The 27,960-nt window shown below is 32.7% G+C and overlaps 1 non-coding gene and 1 pseudogene across 1 annotated transcript; both read left to right on the forward strand.

The window, feature by feature from the left end:
• Nucleotides 1-27,960, forward strand: part of LOC127903084 (uncharacterized) — a 75,773-nt pseudogene that overhangs the window by 23,651 nt on the left and 24,162 nt on the right.
• LOC127903627 (small nucleolar RNA R71) lies at nt 7,945-8,051 on the forward strand. The gene has a single exon (XR_008056336.1). It is a non-coding gene; the product is annotated as a small nucleolar RNA R71 (small nucleolar RNA).

The raw sequence follows: 27,960 nt of genomic DNA on the forward strand, positions 1-27,960 counted from the left end.
GGATACAAAAAATGATACCAGACACATATTTAAATTCGAAATACAGCAACTGCAAAACACCATTTTCATTTTCGTTTTTATTCTCATAAAATACAAATTAAAAATAATACCAAACAGACCCTTAGCTATCAAGTTTGCAATATGTAAAATATTTTAAAATCTAGGAAAACTTTCAATATTTAAAGTTCCTTTTCCAAGCACACAACTTTAAATAACATCAGCAAAGGTTGCATGTTCTCGGCTGCGTTTTTCATAATTAATTAAGACACTAAAATCACCTGCCATGTGTCTAGAACAACCACTATCAAAGTACCAGAAATAATTAGTATAGGCTTGCAAAGATGTAATTTTCATATATGCCTTTAATTCATGTTTCCTAATCCAAATTGGTAAATAAAATCACCATCAGATTCAAGTTTAGAATGGGAAGCATATTGAGATTTATTTTTTGAAGATAAATTAGATGAAAAAACTTTTTTTTATTTACTTTATAAGCTTATAGTATCTAGGTATAATGTGTTCTTTAACATGGCAAAAGTGACAAGTTGGAATAAACCTTTCATACTTACCATATGAGCTCAAAGTATAATATGCCACCGATTTACCTTCCACTTCATTCGGAGGCTTTGCCATAGGTAGTGGTAGAGATGGCAATTTAACCCGGACCCAGCTCGGACCCGGACGAACCCGGATAATCCGGTCCGGGTTGAACCCGTACCGGAATAAAAATAAATCCGGATCCGGATGTGATTTTACCAACCCGTACGTCTCCGGGTCCGGTTCTGGGTTCGCATAAACCCGCATATGCGGAATCCGGACCCGGATGTCCTTATTTTAGCATTATATTTAAATTAATTTTTTAATATAAAAAGGGGAGATAAAGTCAATGCCCTAGTTCATACTTTCACTTCACAGCCGCCCAATTCATTTTTCTCCTATTTCTTTATCTTTTCTCTTCTCTTCTCTTCACTTCATCAAATCATCCTTTTCATCTCTCTTCAATTCTTCTCTTCGTCAAATCATCATCGTTACTCATCATCACTTCGCAACGCTGTGTTCCCGTTCATCATCATCATCAGCCTCTGTTTGGCAGCCATTTGTCCATCACGATCTTGATTTTGGCTGCTGTTCATCCGCCTTTTGCAAATAATGATCGCAGCTGTGACGTGTTCATCATCATCATATCATCAACAGCCGTTGTTCGTTGCTTTACCAGACTCCGATTGTTGAATTTTGTGAACTAAATCCCTAAATCGCGACTGTGAGATGAATTGTAGATATGGATTTGTATTTTGTGAATGTTGTATCATAGATCTATGGTTTATTGCTTTGAAATTTAAAATCTGTAAATTTAAAATGGTTTATTGCTTTGTATTTTATTTGGGTAGAATCTGGATTTGTAAATTTGTGAAGTGAATTTGATTTTTTTTTTATTTGTATGTGATATGGGTTGAAAACCCGCAATCCGGAAACCTAGATTATTCCGGGTGTAACTTGTACCGAACCCGGTGTCATAAAAACCAGGTTTAAATCCGAGTCCGGTACAATATTTTAGTGTTCGGGTCCAGAATCGGGAAGGCCAAACCTGGACCCGGACCCGATTTTTGCCATCCCTAGGTAGTGGTAGTTTGATCGTCAGTTGAAAGACTTTAACAAAAGCAATATTTGAACTTGAAGTAATTTTATTCTGATACCCAAGACCAGGATGATTTGAACTAGATTTTCCCAATCAAAATTTGGACAAGTTGCTCTATTCCAGTATTCATCATTCTTAAATATTTTTGACTACTTTCTAGCTTCGCTGAAGTTGCCTTCAATTTTTTTTTAGGAATAATGTTTAAAGGTTGATTGTCTCACTTTCAAACTTCAACTTTTCATGAAAAAGTTCTGATAATTAAGCTCACATTTTCTTGCATTTTTAATTCATCTTTATCCATTCTAAATACATTTGATCATATTCTTTACTCGCAGTTCTAGAAACAACATTAACATTATGGCTCCTTTCAACTTCTAAATTAGATTATTCATCACTTGACTTCATACTCGAAATTATAACATTATTATAGGGAAGAATCCTTAAATCACAAGGAGAAGAAATATCACTTGATTTTAATATTTGATCATCAGAATCTTCAAGTTTCAACCTTTTATCATGAACAAGTCCCCCGACAATATCCTCATCATCAATGCTCGAGCATTATTATAACTTTTTATTGTTTGCATTGCTTTCTTCTTTTTCAAGATGTAATTAGGACATTGAGTTTGAATATGATTGAAACCATCACAAGCCCTGTATTGAATACTTCGGTCTGTATTAGTTTCAAACAAATTAAAATTACAAGAAAATTTACCCTTTTGTGTAGGTTGTGGCTTTGATGCGAATTTCTTCTTCTTGCTGTTTCGAGAATTTCCTCGAGTCAAATTTTGAACCTTCTTGGTGATCATAGCTAGGAAATTTTGCATGTTTTTTATGGTTGTCGAAGCCAACAAAAATAAATTCCTACTCTAAATAAATTGTGTATAGTGATTGAGCAGGATCGTGTCCACAGAGATCAGTAATTATTTAAATCCTTTTGAAACGTAAAACGTAAAATGGGGGAATTGTTGACAATAATAAAAATCAAATTAAAATAACAAGAATGCAAATTAAAGTTGTAATTCAAATTGGAGAAAGCTCTGGTTGAAGGAATTAATTCAGCTTGATTCGACTACTGATCATTGATTCAAATATAGATTATTATTACTCATGAATAGACCGGTTATAACTATTGAGACCCTCTAATAGCCAATCTCTCCTTAATTAGTCGATAACCAAGGTACGACCGTTGGATATTTCCCTAATCAATAGACAACCCTAGATACGATCATAGGATTTAATCAATTGACAGCCTGAAAAACTAGAGAGACCCAAATCCCAATCAACACATATGATGATTCATTTAAATTAGATTGTTTATTTTCACAACACAACTCTCTGCTAGTTATTTGTCACAAACATTAAATTCTTCATACGATGAATCCTTTAATTGACAATAGATTAAGTTGATAATTAAATAGTGGCCAATTACCTAATTAACAAACATAATCATGAAACTAATTCAGAGAATAAACAAATACCCAAAAAGTAATAAAAAAATTAAAGCATAAGAAAGATCTCACAGTAGTGATGAATCAAAGCTTCATTATCCTTCAACCAAAAAAATAGGTTTAGTTCTTCATAGAGAGAAGAGAAAAATTAGATCTAGGGCTTCTTTCTTTTTCTCCAATCCAAATCCCCCTTTTTCACAATAGATTCATCCCTTAAATACTCTCTCTCTCTTCTCCTCTAGAATTCTATTTAAAATAAAATACTAATATCTGAAATATTAAATTCGTAATTACAAAAATAACCAAAAATACAAAACACGTTAAACTAAAAACTGCAGGTTCGTAGTTGACAGCACGCGCCCACGCCTTATCAATAAAGTTCTTCTGACGCTCTAAATTTCTCCAAGAGAACAATCATCTTTAAACATCATCTTATACCTCAATTTTATCACAAATCAATAGAATTGCACCTACAAAAGTAAAACACAAGTAAATCATTATTATTAAGTGCAAAACATCGATATTAAGAGAAGTAAACAATGCAAAACTAGTGCATAAATTGCACTCTAACAAATTCCCCCACACCAAGATGATGCTTGTCCTCAAGCATATAACTCAAGATTAATCCCAAATCTCCACTCAATTCATATCTCAACTCATCCAAAAACAATTTTAAGCAAGTATACCTCAAGAAATTAAGTTGATCAACATTCGAGAGACAAGGATTTTAAAGCATAGAATCTCATAAGATAGAATAAGAACATTCAACCACCAAGAAGATCCATTCAAAATTCAAGTGCAACAAAATTTAATAGCCCTCTCAATAACTTCACTCCATGCACTCAAAGTGTTTAGGGTGTCATTTATTCACTCAAATCAAATCAAAGAATGCTATTACCATAAGCTTGCTCATATATCACATCTCAATCCACAAAACATGAATAAAATGCAAAAATCTAAGGGTCTTAAAAGGGTTGTAATGGGGTTAAATAGGTTGAATGAAAAAGAAAGGTTTAAGAAAAAAAAAAGAGATCAAAATGAGAAGAATGAACTCATGGAATGAACTTATGATATCAAAATGCTTATTTCTAATCAAGTCACCAAGAATGTAAACATTTTTTTTCTTCCTCTTTTTTTTTTCGATTATTCTTTTTTTTTTGGTGATTTTTTTTCTTTTTTTTTGTTTGTTTGTTTTTTTTTTGAATCAAACAAAAGAAACGAACCTTGCACAATTTAATTCAAGCATAATGCTTGTTGATCTAATTGAGAAACTTTATTACAAGGTAGAAAAAGCAACAAAATATATCCACACAATGAGTCCAAAAGTCTCCTTAAATTGAGGCTCAAAAAGAAGAAAAATGGTTAAGTAGACGGAGAAAATTAGATGGGTAATGGTTAAGGCTCAAGCAAAGATAGCAAATAAAGGTCTTCGGGTAGAGAAAAAAAAATGCGAGAATAGAAAAATGGAAAAGGGTTTGCCCTTATCATTTTAATGCATAAAATCCTGTAATGCGGCTTCAACATGCATAACAAAGCAAGTTCTAGAATAAACAAACTAAGATTGATATTCACATAACAAAAATATTAGAGCAAAGTGATTGCTCATAGGCTCAAATCCTCACAAAGTTGGTAAATTTGCCATCAAATCATGTACACTCTTCAAATGAATCAACCATCAATAGTGGTGTAGAATGAGAAGAAGGTATGAGTAATATATAAAAGAAAAGGTAAAAATGATAAGAAGTGAGAAAGATGTATGTAGTAATATGAAAAGTGAAAGATAAAATGTGAGTGATGAAAGAGTATGGTAAAATAAAAATAGACATGAATAATTTGAGATAAATGGGAAAAAAGTAGTGAGAAGGAAAAGAAAAGAAAAATAATAATATATGAAGCATACTAACTCCAAAATCATTTAAGGATGAGTAGAGTGAAAATAGATGAGTAGAGTGAAAATAATAATTCCAGGCATCAATAATGCAAAAATCCCTCCCCCACACCAAGAACTTACATTGTCCCCAATGTAAGATAATCAAAGCTCACAACAAAATTAAAGCGTAAGGATAAAAGATTAAAGGCAAAAAGAAACTTTCCTGAATTGTGAGCTTTGATCCACATAACGTCTATGGGTTTGGCGTGAATCTGAAATTGTGTTCCATGGAACCGTAGTGGGAGCGGCAATCTTAGATTTCTTCGCGACGGGTGTCTTTTTTGATGACTTGGAAGTATATGCTTTCCTCTTCGGCATTTTTACAATAATTGCACTCACAGATTTTGATTTACCCGGTTGGAATACATGGCATAGGCTGGTTGCGTTGCGCTGCTGCTCGATTGGAGCTTGCTGCGTGGCTGTGTTGCGCGCGAGAGCTGGTTCGCGCTGCTGGTTCGTGCTGCGTTGCGGGGCTGGATCTACGCACTGCTGTGTTGCGCGCTGCTGGCGGGGTACGCGGCTGCTGCTGCTGCGTGGGATGTGTTGCGCGCACGGTTGCTGCTGCTGCGTGGGCTGCGGAGAAAAAGGTAATCAACAGTGAATTTTTTTTTTGAATTAGGGATTTGTGAACAGTGATTTGTGATTTTTTTCTTTTTTTTTCATTTTTTTTAAATAAATAAATAATATATATATATAAAAGAAAGAAAAGAAGGAAAAAAATAAATAAATAAAAAGTTTTTTTTTTTTTTAGTGATGTATCACTTTCAGACACTAAAAATTTCAGAAGTACTTTTCTAATAAGCACGTGGGCACGCCTTAAAACTATTTTACTTTAAAAATCACAGAAGTACTTATTAGTTAAGACGTGGGCACGCCTTATCGAAAATTTTCTTCTGGCCAAAATAAGCAAAAACATTATTTAAAAAAAATCTGAATCAAAATTAAAAATAAAAGATATAACTAAAATCAAAATAAATAAATCTTTTAGGTTGCCTCCCAAAAAGCGCCTTTGTTTTATGTCTTTGGCTAGACACATTTATGCATCAATCTCCATAATTGGGACTCTCGAGAGCCACATCCTTCACAATATTCATCGAAAAACCTTCATAAAAAGGTTTTAAGCGATGACCGTTAACCTTAAAAACTTTGTCAGAGGTCGGACTTCGAATCTCAACTGCACCATGAGGAAAAATATTAGTAACAATAAAAGGTCCAACCCAACAAGAACGTAATTTACTCGGAAAAAGTTTAAGCTTAGAATGAAAAAGAAGAACTTTTTGACCAACAGAGCACTCATTTCTCAAAATTATTCTATCATGAAATGTCTTCGTTTTTTCCTTGGCAAAAACTTCCTGCATTATAGGGTTAATAACATCCACAGAAAATACCGAATGTTCCTCACTAGGATATTTTATGGCATCATTCATATTGAATTCTATAACCTCTCCATCAAACTCCATAGTGAGAGTCCCTTTATGTATATCCATTTTAGTCCTAGCAGTCTTAAGAAAAGGTCTTCCTAGCAAAATTGTGATAGAATTAGAGGAGCTATCATCTTCCATATCAAGTACATAAAAATCAGTAGGAAAAACCAACTCATTAACTTGTACTAAGACATCTTCTAATACCCCATCAGGATATGCATTAGACCTATCAACTAGTTGAATTATCACGCCAGTTTCTTTTAATGGACCAACATTTAAAGATGAATAAATAGAACGAGGCATGACATTAATAGAAGCTCCTAGATCTAACATAGCTTTTTCAACTCTAACACTACCAATTTTACAAGGGATAGTAAACATACCTGGATCCTTACACTTAGGAGGTAGTTTCTTTTGGAGAACTGCTGAAACATTCTCCCCCATGTGAACTTTTTCATCTCCTCTTAATTTTCTCTTAGAGGTGCATAGTTCCTTAAGGACTTTAGCATATCGAGGTATTTGTTTTATAACACCTAATAAAAGAATATTTACCTCAACCTTGCGAAATGTCTTAAGGATGTCTTTCTCTTGTTCCTCCTTGGATTTTGCAAACCGGCTTGGAAAAGGAGGAGTTATCACAATAGGTAGGGGTTTCGCTCTGGTGGGTTGCGCATCTTGAGATTTAGGCATCAATTCATTCTTTTCAAGCTCATCTTCTACATGCTTTGTCACTTTCTTACTAGGCTCTTGCAACTCCTTCCCACTTCTAAGGATGACAGCACTGACGTTTTTCTTTGGATTCACCTCATATTGTAAAGGCAATCTTCCTAATACTTGAGACTCCAGACGACTCACTATAGTCGCCAATTGACTCATTTGGTTCTCCAAGTTTTGAATGCTTGCTGTAGTTGCCTGCTGAAATTGTTGAGTGTTAGTTGCAAGTGATTTAACAATTTCTTCAAGAGATATACCTGACTTGGAGTTTGACTGTGAAGGTGCTGGTTGTCTTGGTGGATACTGTTGTGGGAATCCTGACGGTCTAACTCCATAGCTAAAGTTGGGATGATCCTTCCATCCCGGATTGTATGTTTGTGCATAAGGATCATACCTCCTCTGAGGCATGCCTGGAAATCCTCCAACTGCATTGGCTTGTTCAACGGGTTCTTCTTAGAGTGTAGGACACATATCAGTTGAATGACCCATATTGTAACAAATGCCACAAGTCTTCACCTGTTGCACATTACTACAACAAACTTTTCCACAAGAGAAGTAAGTTTATCTAAACGTTGTTCAACAGAAGAAATATTTACCTCATTTACCTTTCTTGAAGTGGGATCTTGCCTGCTGCCAAATTGTTGTGCATTGGCAGCCATATTTGAGATCAACTCCCTTGCTTGAGTAGGGGTTTTGTTCACCAACACGCCTCTACTAGCAGCATCTATCATACTCCTATCCATCAATGATAGTCCTTCGTAAAAATATTGAATAAGAAGTTGATCAGAAATCTGATGCTGAGGACAGCTGGCACACAATTGTTTAAATCGCTCCCAATACTCATACAAAGTCTCCCCAGGAAGTTGTCTGATCCCACAAATGTCTTTTCTGATGTTAGCAGCTCTTGAAGCAGGAAAGTACTTCTCGAGGAACTGCTTTTTCAAACTATTCCACGTTGTAATTGATCCAGGAGGCAAGTAGTACAACCAATCTTTAGCTAATCCATCTAAAGAGAAAGGAAAAGCACGCAGCTTAATCTGCTCTTCAGTCACGCCTTGTGGTCTCATACTTGAACACACAACATGAAACTCCTTAAGATGTTTATGAGGATCTTCACCTGCAAAACCATGAGACTTGGGTAATAAATGAATAAGACCAGACTTTAATTCAAAATTTACCTCCAAATCTACATATTGAATGCAGAGTGGTTGCTGATTCAAGTCTGGTTCAGCTAACTCTCTAAGAGTTCTTTCTACAGGTGCAGGTCTATCCATCACTTGTTCTTCTGAATTGCTAGATGATTAAACTAAATCAGGCACTGTATCTGTTTCAGAAAGCAAAGGCGACGAGGATCGTTACTTAGCTCGCTTCGTCTGCTGTCTCAGCTGGCGAGCTGTCTTCTCAATTTCAGGATCAAACGAAAGTATACTTGTACGAGAAGAACGAACCATACACCAAGTAAAACGTAAAAAGGATTAAATAAATGACACCAATCCCCGGCAACGGCGCCAAAATTTGATGGTTGTCGAAGCCAACAAAAATAAATTCATACTCTAAATAAATTATGTATAGTGATTGAGCAGGGTCGTGTCCACAGAGATCGGTAATTATTTAAATCCTTTTGAAACGTAAAACGTAAAATGGGGGAATTGTTGACAATAATAAAAATCAAATTAAAATAACAAGAATGCAAATTAAAGTTGTAATTCAAATTGGAGAAAGCTCTAGTTAAATGAATTAATTCAGCTTGATTCGACTACTGATCATTGATTCAAATATAAATTATTATTACTTATGAATAGACCGGTTATAGCTATTGAGACCCTCTAATAGCCAATCTCTCATTAACTAGTCGATAACCAAGGTACGACCGTTGGATATTTCCCTAATCAATAGACAACCCTAGATACGATCATAGGATTTAATCAATTGACAGCCTGAAAAACTAGAGAGACCAAAATCCTAATCAACACATATGATGATTCATTTAAATTAGATTGTTTATTTTCACAACACAACTCTCTGCTATGTTATTTGTCACAAACATTAAATTCTTCATACGATGAATCCTTTAATTGACAATAGATTAAGTTGATAATTAAATAGTGGCCAATTACCTAATTAACAAACATAATCATGAAACTAATTCAGAGAATAAACAAATACCCAAAAAGTAATAAACAATTAAAGCATAAAAAAGATCTCACAGTAGTGATGAATCAAAGCTTCATTATCCTTCAACCAAAAAAATAGGTTTAGTTCTTCATAGAGAGAAGAGAAAAATTAGATCTAGGGCTTCTTTCTTTTTCTCCAATCCAAATCCCCCTTTTTCACAATAGATTCATCCCTTAAATACTCTCTCTCTCTTCTCCTCTAGAATTCTATTTAAAATAAAATACTAATATCTGAAATATTAAATTCGTAATTACAAAAATAACCAAAAATACAAAACACGTTAAACTAAAAACTGCAGGTTCGTAGTTGACAGCACGCGCCCACGCCTTATCAATAAAGTTCTTCTGACACTCTAAATTTCTCCAAGAGAACAATCATCTTTAAACATCATCTTATACCTCAATTTTATCACAAATCAATAGAATTGCACCTACAAAAGTAAAACACAAGTAAATCATTATTATTAAGTGCAAAACATCGATATTAAGAGAAGTAAACAATGCAAAACTAGTGCATAAATTGCACTCTAACAGTTTTCAACTTCATTATTAGCGTCATCAACATCATCAGCATCACTCTCAAAATTTCGAATCTTAGCTTAAAAAGCAATACTCGTTTCTTTCTTCTTCTTCAAATGATTAATCTCAAAACTTTGAAGTTTGCTAGTCACTTGATTTTTGGTTATGGTGCTTATATCACAATATTCTCCAATTGCTGCAACTTTAATAAGAAATCTTTTCGGCAAAGATCTCAAAATTTTGTAACTAATTCTTCTTTAGAAGTTCTTTTACCAAGAGAATATGAGCTATTAGTGATTGACACTAAAAAGTGTACATTTAATAAGGATAAAATTATTAGTTTTTTACTTATTGTGTCAATTATTCCGTTCATTATTTCTAAATTATTTTAATACTCCCCAAATATATTTTATGTTAAATTAATTTACAATTTATTAATTTTTATCTTGTAAATATTTTTCAGGAATAAAGATGGAATTTGAATTGAAAGTGGGAACAAAGAAGAACTATTGGAACACAATTGAAGAGATGTAATAATAAATAATAAATAAAATAAAATAAAAATAAAAAATAAAAAAAAAAATAAAAAAAAATAAATAAAAAAAAGAACAAAAAGCAACCATGATTGCTTGTGATGGCCAGGAGGCCATCATGCCTCCTGACCATCACACATTTCAATATATAATATATAATATATATATATATATATATATATATATATATATAATAATAATAATAATAATAATAATAATAAAATAAATACAGACAATGCATTCCTTGCCTATAAAAGGCAAGGAAATGTAGGGAGCCAAGGGGAGCAAAGCTAGTATTGAGAAGTTTAAGCTACGAGAGAGAGTTGTAGCCAAGAGGGAACTGAAGAATTTCTGTCTTTCTTTCTTTTCTTTTCTTGTTTCCTTTTGTATCAATTTTCCTTATAATATATTTCAAAAGTTTATCAAATAAAAAGGGTGTTGTGTTTTCTTTCAATATGAGTGACTAATTTTACTAACCTGAGGTGAAAGGTGAAGCTCAATGTTTCAAACTATTAAATTTATTATTTTCCCAAATGAGTTTTTAAGTTTATTTTTTTCTTTTCTAGTTATTTTTATGTCATGTTAATTTCTAAATTTTCTTGGATCTGTATGGTATTTTGACATAGCGTCGACACATTAAAATAGTTGTGGCACATTAGGTACTTTATTCCATATTTATCCACACATATAGTTAGTTGAGAATTAAATGATATAATAATTAACTGGCAAAAGTCAGGCAAAAATATAAAAATGAGAGAATAGTAAAATTATAGTTTGAATACTGAAAGTGGATCTCGTAACCTTAGCATGTCTTTAAATTGATTTCTAGTGATTTCTTTTCTCGCAATTAAATTTCTTTGTTTAAACAAATTGACAATTAGATTTTTAAATTCCATGTGGTTCGACCCCGGACTCACTGGGTTATATTATAACTAAACACTCTTATACTTGGAAGTAATACACTTTTGAGCCGTCTTAAGTTTTTGGCGCCGTTGCCGGGGAGTTTTCTAAATTTGGTGTTAGTTTGTCTTTACTTTATTTTTATTTTATTTTATTATTATTTTTTTGTCGTTACTATCTTTCTGTGATTCTATTTTATTCTCTTTTTGCAAAACTTCAGTTAGCATCCCTCCTCTTTTCAAACTTTAACATTATCCATAAAATTTGTGAGAAACTTCATCTTAACCCATAAACCTTTGCAAATCAGTCCCCAAATTGAATTTATTTATTTAAATTTATACAATTTACTTTATGCATTTATTTTAAATGGTCAGTTCTACGCCTAACATTTTAATTTCAATTTATTTATTCTTGTATATTAATTTATTTAATTTTATGTTTTATTATATGGTTGATTTTAAAATACCGCCTAAACTGTTTCTTTTAATTTCATTGTTTATGGCTGGTTTCACTGCCTAATTTATTTATTTTATTTATTTTCAGTTTTTTTATTTTTATTTCGCATTTTTGCTTATTTAATTTCCAGTTTATTTTTATTTTCTGCAATTTTCATTTAGCGTTTTATACATCATTGTTTTAGCACACATCATTAGCATTGCATGCGTCGTTGGTCTCGTACAAATAGTGGCAGACTAATTAGAAGATCACCTTCACCACCCTTAAATATGGCTGATATAGGAGCTGAAAATTTTTTGGAGCACGAAAATGACCAAGCCTTGCAAAATCTGTTAGCCTAAAGGGCTACACATAATGTAATTTTAATGATAACAAACATGTGTCTTAAGTAAAAATAATAAATATTGTATTTCACATTTTCACTAGTTTTTGAAGGATAATATTTATGCAAGTGAATCAAGCTCAAGACACTCAACGGACAACGGTGAAATCAAGAATAAAGTTTAGAGCTCAACGGATAAATTAGTGCGATAAATTCTTGTAAAGCCGGTATGATTTAATTGATGCATGATTTAGCATTTGAGAAGCTCAAGAGATTAATTTAATTAATTACTTTTTATAAACTAAAAGGTTTTATTTTTATAAGATAAAGTACCTTGTGGTTTTGAGTAATTTGGACTTAAATGTAAAGTTTTGAAATCTTTGATTAAATTTCGAAGTTGGACGTTTTTAGAAACATTTGAAATGCTTTGGATCATACTATAATTTATGAATATTTTGGACTAAAGTGAAAGGTTTTGAGAACTTTGAAAAATATGGGTATTATGTTGAAAAGTACCTTTTTGCGAAATAATAATATCTTTGGGGTCATATCATAATTTTAAAAAGTTTTGGAAAGACAACAATTCTTAGGAAATTCTAAAATTGGACCTATTTGTAAAGTTCTATGACATTTTGGGCCGTAGTATAATTATAGAAAGTTTTAGGCTAAAGTGCAATTTTAGTGAATAATTTTACTGTAGTAAAATTTAAAAATAACTGTAATATCACTGTTCATGAGCGGCTAGCCGGATAAATCAAGCGGCTAACCGCTTGGGCGCGGGAATTTGCCTATAACGGCTAGTTTTCGGGCTTTAACTATAAAAACTCAACTCAAACTTCATTCTAAGAACTAATACAAGCAAATATAAGATCATACAACATATATTGAGCTTCCAAAACACAAATCATCATAGATTGAATCATTGTTGAGCTATTATTTCCATATCTACTCTTAAAGAGAGTTTTTGTTGTAATTTTCATTTCTTATCAAATTGTGAGTGTGTAAGTGTGATAAATACTTAGGGTGAAGAGATTGAGAGATAATCTCTTGATTGTAAAGGTTAATTGAAACCTTGGAAGTCAATTGTAAGAACTTGAAGCCTTGGGAGGCTTGGATAGTGGAATCCTTAAGCTTGGTTGGCTTGGAGGCGTGGACGTAGGCGGAGATTGCCGAACCACGTAAAAATTTATGTGTTTGTTTTTCTCTTCCCTTACTCTTTTATTTTTATGCTTGTTTGAATTTATTGTTCTCTATTCCATTAAGGCGTTAGATTAATTTGTTGTGCGAATTGTATTGCATAATTTTAAAAAACCCAATTCACCCCCCCTCTTGGGTTGCGTAACTTGCATTTCATTTGGTATCAGAGTTTGGTTCTCTTTGTTAACATATATATTTTCATAATGTTGATTTTGATGATAACAAGCAAGATTAAGAATGATTAATCGTTTAAGCTCAAATTATTATTATTATACATTTTAAATAAATCATTATTTTTACATTATAAAGGTTTTATATTTAATGGAAAAATGATTTTATGAAATTGGTTGTTTTTCAAGTTTATGGTTTAATTGAAAGAGTTTTGAAAACTTTGAAATCAATAAGTATTGCTTGAAATTTTGGAGAAGGACTTATTTGAAAAGTGTCATAGCATTTTTGGCTATATCATAATTTCAGAAAGTTTTGAGATTAACAAAGTATTATTTAAAAATTATGAAATTGGACCTATTTGTAAACTTTCATAACGTTTTGGGCCATAATATAGTTTTATAAAGTTTTGGGGTCAAACTATAAATTTGGAAAATAATTTCACTGTGGCAATCATTGTAGCAAACGGCTAACCGTTTATTTAAAACGGCTAACTGATAATATCCAGGAAGTATGTTTTGCAAAGTATTGTTAAAATGATGATTCTGGAAAATAACAGTGAACTGTTTACTGAAAACGGTTAATCGATTATTTTCAGATTGCTAACCTTGAACCGTTTAGTAAGAACGGTTAAACCAAATTTATTTTGCAGGTCTCTGGAATTTAACGGCAAAAGGGTAAGCCTAAACGGCAAACCGTTTATTTGAAATTTGGCCCAACAGTAACTTTTGACCAGCCTAAACGGTTAACTGTTAATGGTTAACAGCGAACCATTTTTGTGCAGATAGTCTATAACGGCTAGTTTTTTAGCTCCAGTTATAAATAAGCTCATTCAAATTCAAACAAGATAGATCACAACACGACCATTAAGCTTATATTCGAGAATACAATCTTCATAGAGCTTTAAACACATTCTTGCTTCATCTATTCACACATTGGGCATTGATTTGTAATCTTAAATATTGTGTGAGAGAAAAATAATTTGTAATCTTTTACTTTGAGTGATTGTAAGTGTTGGGATACACTTGGGTTAAGAGATTGAGGATAATCTCTTGTTGTAAAGGTTCATTGACACCTTGGAAGTCAAGTGTAAGCATTTGAAGCCTTGGAGGCTTGCTTAGTGAAATCCTTAAGCCCGGCAAGCTTGGAGGCGTGGACGTAGGCAAGGTTGGCCGAACCACGTAAAAATCTTCGTGTTTGAATCTCTCTTCCCTTATCTTTTTATATTGTGATTGATTTAATTGTTATTTCTTTAAATTCGTTTTAGATTTGCATGATATTTTGTTTTAGAATTGAATAATTTTTAGAATCCCAATTCAGCCCCCCTCTTGGGTTGCATAACTAGAATTTCATTTGGTATCAGAGCGAGGTGCTATTGTGTAGACTTAACCGTCTATAGTTAAAGATCCATGGCAACCCATAATGACTCAACCTTTAGAGAAGGACAATCCACAATTAGACCACCGTTCTTTGACGGTAATGACTACCCATATTGGAAAACTAGGATGAGAATTTATTTAGAAGCTTTAGATTATGAAATTTGGGAAATTGTTTGTGATGGTTCATTTATGCCTTTGACTAAAAACAAAGTTGGGAAAGATATTCCAAAACCTTCACGGGAATGGAATGAATTGGAAAAGAGAAAAGCTTCTCTAAATTCCAAAGCCATGAATGCCTTGTTTTGTGCACTTGATAAGAAAGAGTTTCATAGAGTGTCTAATTGTGAAAGTGCTAATGAAATTTGGCACAAACTTGAAGTTGTTTATGAAGGCACGAATCAAGTGAAAGAGTCTAAAATTAGTAGGTACACTCGGCAATATGAATTGTTCCAAATGGAACAAAGTGAGAGTGTGTATTCTATGTATATTAGATTTACGGACATAGTGAACACTCTAGGAGCCCTAGGAAAGACCTTTTCAAATAGGGAGAAAGTTAAGAAAATCGTTAGGTCGTTACCTAAGGAATGGAGACTAAAAAGGACTGCCATTGAGAAAGCTAAAGATTTGAATATCTTACTTGTTGATGATTTAATTGGTTCTCTTATTTCTTATGAGGAAGACATGGCAGCCGAAAGAGGCAATGAGGAGAAGAAGAAAAGCATTGCTCTCAAAGCCTCGAAACATGAGAGTGATGAGGAAAGCGAGCTGGATGAGGAGGAGATGGATATGCTGGCTAGGAGGTTCAGAAAACTTTTTAAGAAATCCGGTGAGCGAAGAAAATTTAGAGACCTCAAGAACCGAAAGGAGAAGAAAGAAGTAATCAAATGTTATGAGTGCAAGAAGCCTGGCCATATAAGAATGAATTGCCCTCTTCTCAACAAGCTCAAGAAGAAAGCAATGGTAGCCACATAGGATGATAGCGATGAGGAAACAAGTGATGATGAAGAGCATCAAGAAATGACAAATCTAGCTCTCATGGTAATTGGAGATGAATCGGATGATGAACTTGATGAGGTAAATGATCTTTTTACTTATGATGAATTATATGATGCTTTTAAAAATTGCATGATAATTGGATAAAAATTGGTAAAAAGAATGCATGTCTTAAAAAGAAAATGGTAAAGCTCACAAATGAAAATGAATCTCTAAGTGCAAAGATTACATGCCTAGAATTAGAGAATAAAACATTGCATGATAGAGTTGCATTATCAAATGAGAAACCTAGCACTTCACATGAGCATCTAGAATCATCTGTAGATGACTTGAAAAATGAAAAGGATGCTTTACAAAAATGCAATGATTCATTAAATGAAAAGATTAAAGGACTAGAGTTAGATCATAAAATGTTGCATGATAGAATTGCATCATTTAAAGGTAAACAAAGTATTTCATATGAGCATGAAAAATCAGATGTTGATGAGTTGATGAAAGAAAATGAAGTACTTAAGAAAAAGAGTAATGAGCTCAACGAAATTGTGTTAAAATTCACAAGTGGTCAAAAGAACTTAGAAAAATTACTAAGTACTCAAAAATGTGTGCTTGAGAAAGGAGAACTTGGGTATAAGCCTAACTTGAAACAAAAATATTATAAAAATATTTTGTAAAGGCTACCTCCACAAGTAATCATAAGATTGTTTGTCATTATTGTAATGGAAATGGTCATATGAGTTTTCGATTTCCAATTAAGAGAAATGTATATTATGGAGTCAAGTGTATTTGGGTTCCAAAAGGAACCAAATCTAACACTCAAGGACCCAAGAGTATTTGGGTACCAAAATGCACACCTTGAATATTTTCTTTGTAGGTACCACAATCAAGGAATAGTGGAGAAGTTTCTCGATGAAAGCTTGTGAGGATAATCACTTGAGTATGATCTAGGAGAAAAAGATGAGGCAAGATGATTTAATTGTTTTGGTAACAATTCTTGCCATATTAATTTTGTTGAATGAATCATGATAAATGAATTTGCGAAAGTATGTTTGTATGATGGAATTATCATTTTGTTTAACATTGAGTGCTTTATCATGATGCATGGTTATATATTTATGATGTAGCTTGTCAATTCATCATGATAGATTTGTTTGATTTTGATGATTGTATGGTCTTTGATTTCATCTTCTTAATTGTCTATCATCATTGTCCATCTCTTATGTATGTGTGAATTCATATGCTATTAATTGTGTTATATCATTTATAAAATTCGTACAAATGACTTATTGCACTTATGAATTTGATCACTTGTTCTTTACTTATAATGATGGCTTTTCGTAATAGTTATGTTGATTTTGATGATCTATATATTGTCATTATGTACTTATGCTTTTCTTAAGTTTTGATGATAAAGAATGTGCATTGATGATTACATTGTATTTGATGAAGCTTTGATCTTATGCAATCTATGATTAGTGAATGAATGCATTTTTTGTACTTTATCGATGTATTGTTGAATATGTCTTACTTGTTTTAAATGATATCGAAAAAGGAAAAAATACATATACTTCGAGAATTTTAAGCATATAAGATTTTTTAAGTTATATTGAAATGTCACATTAGATCTTTGATGAGTTTAGTTGTCTTGATTTATAAAATGTGATTGGTAATTATGGAGCTTGGATAGTTGATAATATGCATGCCAATTTGGTAAAGAAATCAAAACCTCTTTGCGAAGAGCAATTTTAAAAAATTCGGCATAAACTTGGGATGATTTGATTTCTTGATGATTTTGATGATTGAAGATTATATGTGCGCTGCTTGATGAATTGAAGGAGTTGTTGGTTTGTTATAATTGTTTGAACTTATATGGAAGTGTTTTTAACCATATTGTGAATTTGAGGATTTGTTAATTTTTAAGGGGAGACTCTGTCGAAATTTTTGCTCACACAAAATGGGTAATATCTTCATCGAATTATTTTTTTTATGATCTTGTTTCGATTGCATCTATCTATCTTTTCTTTTTTATGATGAAGGGGGGGATAAATATGATATGTTTTTTTGTTAAAATCATTTTAGTTAAAATTTTAAATTGGCCATATATTTAGGGGGAGCATATAATATGATTTTGGATAATATGCATTTTGAACTTTTTTGTTGTCCAAAGGGGGAAACAAAGTAATATATCATTTTGATGTTATCAAAAAGAGGAGAATAATATGGACTTTTGAATATTGTTTTGATGATTAATATGTGATTATGGTGATGATTTTGAGATATGATGATGATTTGATTACATGGTGTGTATCATAATTTATAATAATTTGGGAGTAATATTACTAAACTTGTATTTGAGGTGATGCTTGTTGTTAGGGGGAGTATCTATCCCAATTTCTACTCGGACAACATGGGTAACAAATTTGCTACTCTTTTTCATTTCCACTAAGTTTTCTTTTTGATGATGAGGGGGAGAAGAATACATGTATTTAAATTTGTTAATTTAGGAAAATTGTAAGAGAAGATTATATTTAGGGGGAGCAATTTGTGGAATTATTCTTTAAATACATGAAATGTTTGTCATCATCAAAAAGGGGGAGATTGTTAACATATATGTTTTCATAATGTTGATTTTGATGATAACAAACAACATTAAGAATGATTAATCTTTTAAGCTCAAATTATTATTTTTATACATTTTAAATAAATCATTATTTTTACACTATAAAGGTTTTATATTTAATGGAAAAATGATTTTATGAAATTGGTTGTTTTTCAAGTTTATGATTTAATTGAAAGAGTTTTAAAAACTTTGAAATCAACAAGTATTGCTTGAAATTTTGGAGAAGGACTTATTTGAAAAGTGTCACAGCATTTTGGGCTATATCATAATTTCAAAAAGTTTTGAGATTAACAAAGCATTATTTAGAAATTCTGAAATTGGACTTATTTGTAAACTTTCATAACATTTTGGGCCATAACATAGTTTTATAAAGTTTTAGGGTCAAACTATAAATTTAGAAAATAATTTCACTATGGCAATCACTGTAGCAAACGGCTAACCGTTTATTTAAAACGGCTAACCGATAATATCCAGAAAGTATGTTCTGCAAAGTATTGTTAAAATGATGATTCTGGAAAATAACGGTGAACCGTTTACTGAAAACGGTTAACCGATTATTTTCAGATTGCTAACCTTGAACCGTTTAGTAAGAACGGTTAAACCAAATTTGTTTTGCAGGTCTCTGGAATTTAACGGCGAAAGGGTAAGCCTAAACGGCAAACCGTTTATTTGAAATTTGGCCCAACGGTAACTTTTGACCAGCCTAAACGGTTAACCGTTAATGGTTAACGGCGAACCGTTTTCGTGTAGACAGTTTATAACGGCTAGTTTTTTAGCTCCAGCTATAAATAAGCTCATTCAAATTCAAACAAGATAGATCACAACACGACCATTGAGCTTATATTCGAGAATACAATCTTCATAGAGCTTTAAACACATTCTTACTTCATCTATTCACACATTGGGCATTGATTTGTAATCTTAAATATTGTGTGAGAGAAAAATAATTTGTAATCTTTTACTTTGAGTGATTGTAAGTGTTGGGATACACTTGGGTTAAGAGATTGAGGATAATCTCTTATTGTAAAGGTTCATTGACACCTTGGAAGTCAAGTGTAAGCATTTGAAGCCTTGGAGGCTTGCTTAGTGAAATCCTCAAGCCCGGAAAGCTTGGAGGCGTGGACGTAGGTAAGGTTGGCCGAACCACGTAAAAATCTTTGTGTTTGAATCTCTCTTCCCTTATCTTTTTATATTGTGATTGATTTAATTGTTATTGCTTTAAATTCGTTTTAGATTTGCATGATATTTTGTTTTAGAATTGAATAATTTTTAGAATCCCAATTCACCCCCCCTCTTGGGTTGCATAACTAGAATTTCACTTTTGTTAGGACTTAACCGTCTATAGTTAAAGATCCATGGCAACACAAAATGATTTAATTTTTAGGGAAGGACAATCCATAACTAGGCCACCGTTCTTTGACGGAAATGACTACCCGTATTGGAAAACTAGGATTAGAATTTATTTACAAGCACTAGATTATGAAATTTGAGAAGTTGTATGTGATGGTCCATTTATGCCTTTGACTAAAAATGAATTAGGGGAAGACATTCCAAAACCTTCACGGGAATGGAATGAATTGGAAAAGAGAAAAGCTTCTCTAAATTCCAAACCTATGAATGCCTTGTTTTGTGCACTCGATAAGAAAGAGTTTCATAGAGTGTTTAGTTGTGAAAGTGCTAATGAAATTTGGCACAAACTTGAAGTTGTTTATGAAGGCACGCATCAAGTGAAAGAGTCTAAAATTAGTAGGTACACTCGGCAATATGAATTGTTCTAAATGAAACAAAATGAGAGTGTGTATTCTATGTATACTAGATTCACGGACATAGTAAACACTCTAGGAGCCCTAGGAAAGACCTTTTCAAATAGCGAGAAAGTTAAGAAAATCATTAGGTCATTACCTAAGGAATGGAGACAAAAAAGGACTGCCATTGAGGAAGCTAAAGATTTGAATATCTTACTTATTGATGATTTAATTGGTTCTTTTATTTCTTATGAGGAAGATTTGGCAGCCGAAAGAGGAAATGAGGAAATGAAGAAAAACATTGCTCTCAAAGCCACAAAATATGAGAGTGATGGGGAAAGTGAGCCGGATGATGAGGAGTTGGCTATGCTAGTAAGGAGGTTCAGAAAAATTTTTAGGAAAACCGGTGACCGAAGAAAATTTAGAAACTTAAAAACCAAAAGGAGAAGAAAGAGGTAATCATATGCTATGAATGCAAAAAACCCAGCCATATAAGATCAGAATGCCCACTTCTCAACAAACTCAAGAAGAAAGCTATGGTTGCTACTTGGGATGATAGCGATGAAGATTCAAGTGATGAAAAAGAGTCGCAAGAAGTAACAAACCTAGCACTTATGGCAATAGAAGATGATGATGATCTCAATGAGGTAAGTGATCCAACCTATGATGAATTGTATAATGCTTTCAAAGAAATGCATGATGAGTTGATGAAAATTGGTAAAAAGAATGCATGCCTTAAAAAGAAATTGCTAGAATTTACAAATGAAAAGGATGCCATGCAAAAATGCAATGAGTCATTGAATGAGAAGATTAAAGGATTAGAATTAGAGAATAAAACCTTGCATAATAGAGTTGCATTATCAAATGAAAAACCTAGCACTTCACATGAGCATTTAGAGTCACATGTAGATGATTTGAAAAAGGAAAATGAAATGCTCAAGAAAAAGAATATTGAACTTAGTAATGTTGTTCTAAAATTTACAAATGGGCAAAAGATATTGGATAATATGCTTAACTCTCAAAAATGTGTTTTTGATAAAGGAGGACTTGGGTATAAGCCTAACTTGAAGCAAAAGTATTATAAGAATTATTTTGTTAAAGCTACCTCCACAAGTGATCATAAGATTGTTTGTCATTATTGTAATCAAAATGGTCACATGAAATATAGATGTCCCGTGAAAAGGAATGCATAGTATGGTGTCAAATGTATTTGGATTCCAAAAGAAACCGTTGCTAACGCTCAAGGACCCAAAAAGGTTTGGGTACCTAAGACATAAGATTTTCTTTACAGGGCTTGAAGAAAAAGAAAAATAAATGGTACTTGGATAGCGAATGTTCTAGGCATATAACCGGAAACTATGCATGGTTCTCAAGTTTCACTAAAATAAAAAATAGTGGAGATGTATCCTTTGGAGATAACTCAAAAGGAAAAATTCTCGGAATTGGTAATGTTGGTAAAGTTTCTTCAACTCTAATTGAAAATGTGTGTTTGGTTGAAAATTTGAAACACAATTTAATTAGCATTAGTCAACTATGTGACAAAGGTTATAAAGTTGCTTTTGATAAATCAAGATGTGGTATTGAGAATGCATGTGATGGGAAAATTTTGTGTATGAGAAATAGATGTGGCAATGTTTACACGATTGATATAGAGTGTGCATCTACTCATGATAAATTTTTTTCGGCATTGCATGATGATGGTTGGTTATGGCATAGAAGACTAGGACATGCAAGCATGGATTTAATTTCAAAAATTTCGAAAAATGATTTAGTTAAAGGTCTTCCAAAAATTAGTTTTCAAAAGGATAGAATTTGTGAAACTTGTCAATTTGGAAAACAAATCAAAACCTCTTTATAAAACAAGAATCATATCTCTACTTCAAAACCTCTTCAATTACTTCACATAGATTTGTTTGAACCTTCTAGATATGCTAGTTTAAGTGGCAAATTTTATGCATTTGTAATTGTAGATGATTATTCTAGATACACATGGGTATTATTCTTAGCTAATAAGGATGATGCCATTGATGCATTTAGAATTTTTTGTAAAAAGGTTCAAAATGAAAAAGGGTTATTCTATTACTTGTATTAGAAGTGATCATGGTGGAGAGTTTGAAAATCATGCATTTGAAAATTTTTGTAATGATTTTGGCATTGAGCATCAATTTTCATCACCGAGGACTCCACAACAAAATGGAGTTGTTGAGAGAAAGAATAGGTCTATTCATGAAATGGCTAGGACCATGTTAAATGAAAATGCATTACCAAAATATTTTTGGGCTGAAGCCGTCAACACCGCTTGTTTTGTTTTAAATCGGATGTTGATTAGACCTCATCTCAATAAAACTCCCTATGAGCTTTGGAAAGATAGAAGACCCAACATTAGTTATTTCAAAGTTTTTGGATGCAAATATTTTATTTTAAATACAAAAGATAATCTAGGTAAATTTTATCCAAAATCTGATGTTGGCATCTTTCTCGGGTATTCAAACTCAAGCAAAGCTTATAGAGTTTATAACAAAAGAACTTTAGTTGTGGAAGAATCCATGCATGTTACATTTGATGAATCTAACCCCTCCTCTGCAGAGAAAAGAGTTGTTAATGATGATGCAGATGGAGAATTACAAGAAAAATCATCAAAAGAGAATCAAGAGAATGCACCACAAGAAAATCAAGAGGATAGATAAGAAGAACAAACAAATATGGAACAACAAGAAGGTATTTCCCACACACTCCCCAAGGAGTGGAGATATGTTTCTTCTCATCCTAAGGATTTAATTTTAGGTGATCCTTCAAGAGATATTACAACTAGATCATTACTTAGAAACACATGTGAGCGTGCTGCATTTATTTCTCAAATTGAACCAAAATCTTTTGCGGATGCTGAAAATGATGAGTCTTGGATTATAGCAATGCAAGAGGAGTTAAATCAATTTGAGAGAAATAAAGTGTGGGAATTGGTTCCTAAACCGGAACATCAATCCATTATAGGCACTAAATGAGTTTTTAGAAATAAAATGGATGAATCTGGTGTGGTTGTAAGAAATAAATATAGATTAGTGGCTCAAGGATACAACCAAGAAGAAGGAATCGATTTCAATGAAACCTTTGTACCTGTAGCTAGATTAGAATCCATTAGGATGTTGTTAGCATTTGCATGTCATAAAGATTTTATTTTATTTCAAATGGATGTCAAGAGTGCTTTCCTAAATGGTTATATTATGGAAGAAGTTTATGTGAAACAACCCCCTGGTTTCGAAAATGAAAAATTTCCAAATCATGTTTATAAGTTATCAAAAGCATTGTATGGATTAAAACAAGCACCTAGAGCATGGTATGATAGGCTTAAAAATTTCTTGTTGGATAACGATTTTTCGATGGGAAAAGCGGATACTACCTTTTTTATTAAAAATAAAAATCAAGATATACTTGTTGTTCAAATTTATGTTGATGATATTATTTTTGGTTCTACTAATGAATCTTTGTACAAAGAGTTTTCCTCTTGTATGAGTAAGGAATTTGAGATGAGCATGATGGGAGAATTGAAGTATTTCCTTGGACTTCAAATCAAACAAAACAATGAAGGGATCTTCATCAACCAAGCTAAGTATGTCAAAGACTTGCTCAAGAGATTTGGTATTGATGAATCAAATACCAAGAATACTCAAATGAGTACAACAATCAAGCTTGATAAAGATGAAAAAGGTAAAGAGGTTGATATTAAAAAGTATCGAGGTATGATCGGATCCTTACTTTACTTAACCACAAGTAGACCCGATATCATGTTTAATGTATGTTTGTGTACAAGATTTCAATCATGTCCCAAGAAATCTCATTTGTTTGCTATTAAAAGAATTTTTCATTATGTGAGTGGAACCATAGATATTGACCTTTGGTATCCTAGAGGAACTCACATAGATTTAACTTGTTATTCGGTTGCTGATTTTGCCGGTTACAAGGTCGATAGGAAAAGTACTAGTGGAACTTGCCATTTTCTTGGTCATTCACTCGTTTCATGGTTTAGCAAGAAATAAAATTTGGTTGCACTTTCGACTACTGAGGCGGAATATATTGCCGCAGGTAGTTGTTGTGCACAAACACTTTGGATGAAACAAACACTTAGAGACTATGGCATTAATCTTGAACAAATTCCTATCAAGTGTGATAATACTAGCGCCATAAATCTTTCAAAGAATCCCATTCAACATTCTAGAACTAAGCATATAGAGATTAGTCATCGTTTCTTGAGAGATCATGTACAAAAGGGTGATATTGCATTAGAATTTATCTCTACGAAAAAATAACTTGCCGATATTTTTACAAAACCCCTTTGCGAAGAACAATTTTAAAAAATTTGGCATGAACTTGGGATGATGAAATTTTCACATTAACATCTCTATTTATGTTATTTAATGTATTAAAATTGTTTGCTTGATGATTGTTAATGTTTATGAAGTGTTTGAGCATGTTAGATATATGAGGTGTTTGATTTATTAATTTTTGAATTCTTATGTGCTTCATGAATATATGTTTGTTGGATGGATTATTAGTTTGAATTAATCATCTTTTGGATGTTTAAAATCATGAATCATGCATTAAATTAGCTCTTGAGCTATTTCGGGATCACAAAATGGTCACGGAATTGATCGAAACTAGCCGAAAAGCAAGTATTGTGCAGATGGACAGCCACCAGGCGGCTAGCCGCCTGTTCCGCTTGGAAACTATCCCAAACCTAAGAGCAAGCGGTTAGCCGCTTGGTCACGGGTTGGAGTCATTTTTTTTTTTGCTTCTTCTTCTTCCTTCGTTATTTTTCTGCACTTGTTCTTTCTCTTACCCAAACCGTGAAACACCTCTCCATTTTCACTTCAAATTTCTTCATTTTTCATCCATTTTTATGCCCAAATCAACCATTCAAACTAATACCCATGCATTTCATCTTCATTAAACACTTCTCCATCATCATTTCTTCACTTGTTCTTCATCATTTCATTACCATTTCATTCACGCATGAATAGTGCCCCTCCATTTTCTTTCTCAAATCTCTTCATTTCTCACCCATTTTCTTGTTAAAATCAACCACTCAAATCATTATTTATCCATTACTCCTTCAATTTTCACTCTTAAAACAACATTTCATCAATTCTCCACATAAAACCCAAAATAAAAAATTCTCACTCTACTCGTTTCTCTCTCTTCATTTTCAATCTTCCTTTAGTCCATTTCTAATTCAATCTATATCATAAATTAGCCTCATTCATCTCTAGGATTGATTTTCTTGCCTCAACCAAATCCATTTCACTCAAATTTTGTTAAACCCGAAATTGCATTTTTAAGCTCTTTTTTCTTCCAACAATGGCGGGTGGTGACAAGTCCAAGGGAAAACACGTGGCCAAGAAGCGTAAGGATGATCATGGCGATAATTCGGAATTTATGTTGATTCATTTTCCACGACTACTACTTCGGAAATGTTTTCTCAACATTTTCAAGCCAAGGTCGGTCATTACTCCTTATTTCGTCAATCTCAGTAATATGGAGAATTTAGAAATTTGTGATAAATCTCTTAAAGATTTCCTTATTGCTATGGGATGGAAGAATGTGTTGGTTGTTAATGAACATTACTATGAAAATTTAGTCAAGGTTTTTTATTTGAATATAGATATGAAAGTTTCGAATAGAATTGTTACTAATGTTGGGGGAATTCAAATTGAATTTGATGTTGCTTTGCTAAATTCTACCCTTGGAACTCTAAATGAGGGATTGGAACTATATAGTGCTAGAGCCAAAATCAAAGAACCTTGGTTTTCACTTGAAAATGTCATTCGAAAAATTTGTTGACGGTGTGATTTGTCCACTGCGTTCGGTAACTCACCTTTGAAATCTCAAGCCTTACCTCTTCAAACTCGAATCCTTTATTATGTTCTTCATTATGTTATTACTCCTAGGTCTGGTCATGCGGATGAAGTTAGTCGTTTAGATGTAGCCATTTTGGATTGCATTCTAGAGGAGAGGGTGCTAAATATTGGGCAAATTATCCTTCATCATATGCTTAGTACTCCCAGCTTAGCTAAAAGATCCCTTCCATATGCTAGTATTATTACCCAAATTCTAGAGTATTTCCGTGTCCTTGTAACTGAGTCAATCTCCTTGAATTCGAGGAAATTAGGCGATGACTCAATCGCTAATCTGGGTTTTTATTGGAGGGATGATAGCTGGCATAAAGATCAAAGAAACAAAAAGGTTACGGAACTTGCTCCTTCAGATCATCGTTTCTTTAACGATGTCCGTCCCCCACACTTGCTTCCTGATCTTAGTGCTCCATATCTCTCACGTCCTCCACCTTCCGAGGGCCCTTCCTACTCTACTTCAGCTGACTCTAAGGATTCGTTGCAGCAACTGTTAACTAAAGTGGATTCACTTTCTGAGCGGCAAGACAAACTTCAGTCTATGCTTGAAGCTTTTCAACTTCAGTCCATTTCCGAGCGAGAGCGTCTCTTTGCTCAACAGCAGCAGCTTCTTGATGGCCAACAACAACTTTTTGCAGCTCTTGGATTTCCACCACCATCCTCTTCATAACATCCACCATCTCCTTAGCACTCTATTTTTATTTTTTCATTTGTCACTCTGCACTATATCTCTCCATGCATTGTTGTTTTTCATTTGCGGATGACATCTTGTTGTTTGATATTTGGATATGTTGTTTTTAATTTGTGGATTAAGGATGCTTGTTATTTGATCTTCGGATATGTTATATTTGGATGGTGTTTTCAGATTCTTGGAATATTATAACTCTTTGGTTAATTATATGCTTAATTCTTATGTGTTGCTTGATGACTTGGTAGAGTTGTTGGTTTGTTATACTTGTTTAAATTTATATGGAAGTGTTTTTTTTATCACGTTGTGTATTTGAGGATTTGTTCATTTTTAAGGGGAGACTCTGCCGAAATTTTTGCTCCCACAAAATGGGTAATATCTTCATTGAATTATTTTTGATGATCTTGTTTCAAATTGCATATATCTATCTTTTATTTTTCTTATAAAGGGAGAGATAAATATGATAAGTTTTTGGATAATATCATTTTGGTTAAAATTTTTAATTGGCCATATATTCATGTTTCTCGATTATCCATTAACATATTATCGGTCTTAGCATTAATTTCTAGTAATTTTGATGATGAAGGGGGAGAGATCATGTATTTTGAATTCGGAGACATGTAATACGTATTTTGTATTTCAAGTATTTATGCATGGTTTTGAAATATTAAGGGGGAGCTTACAAATTATCATAAATCATATATTCAGGGGGAGTTTTTGTTTTAATTTTGATTTATGTCTTCAATTATATATGCCGTGTATTAAGGGGGAGTATAAATGTCAAAATACATGAGATGTTTGTCATCATCAAAAAGGGGGAGATTGTTAGCCTAAAGGGCTACTCATAATGTAATTTTGATGATAACAAACATATGTATTAAGTGATTTAATAGATATTGTATTTCACATTTTCACTAGTTTTTGAAGGGTAATATTTATGCAAGTGAATCAAGTGAAATCAAGCTCAAGACACTCAACGGACAAACGGCGAAATCAAGAATAAAGTTTAGAGCTCAACGAATAAATTAGTGCGATAAATTCTTGTAAAGCCGGTATGATTTAATTGATGCATGATTTAGCATTTGAGAAACTAAAGAGATTAATTCAATTAAATACTTTTCATAAACTAAAAGGTTTTATTTTTATAAAGTAAAGTATTTTGTGGATTTGAGTAATTTGGACTTAAATGCTAAGTTTTGAAATCTTTAATT

The sequence above is a fragment of the Citrus sinensis genome, chromosome 6 (genome assembly GCF_022201045.2).
Source record: "Citrus sinensis cultivar Valencia sweet orange chromosome 6, DVS_A1.0, whole genome shotgun sequence".
Taxonomy (NCBI): Eukaryota; Viridiplantae; Streptophyta; class Magnoliopsida; order Sapindales; family Rutaceae; genus Citrus; species Citrus sinensis.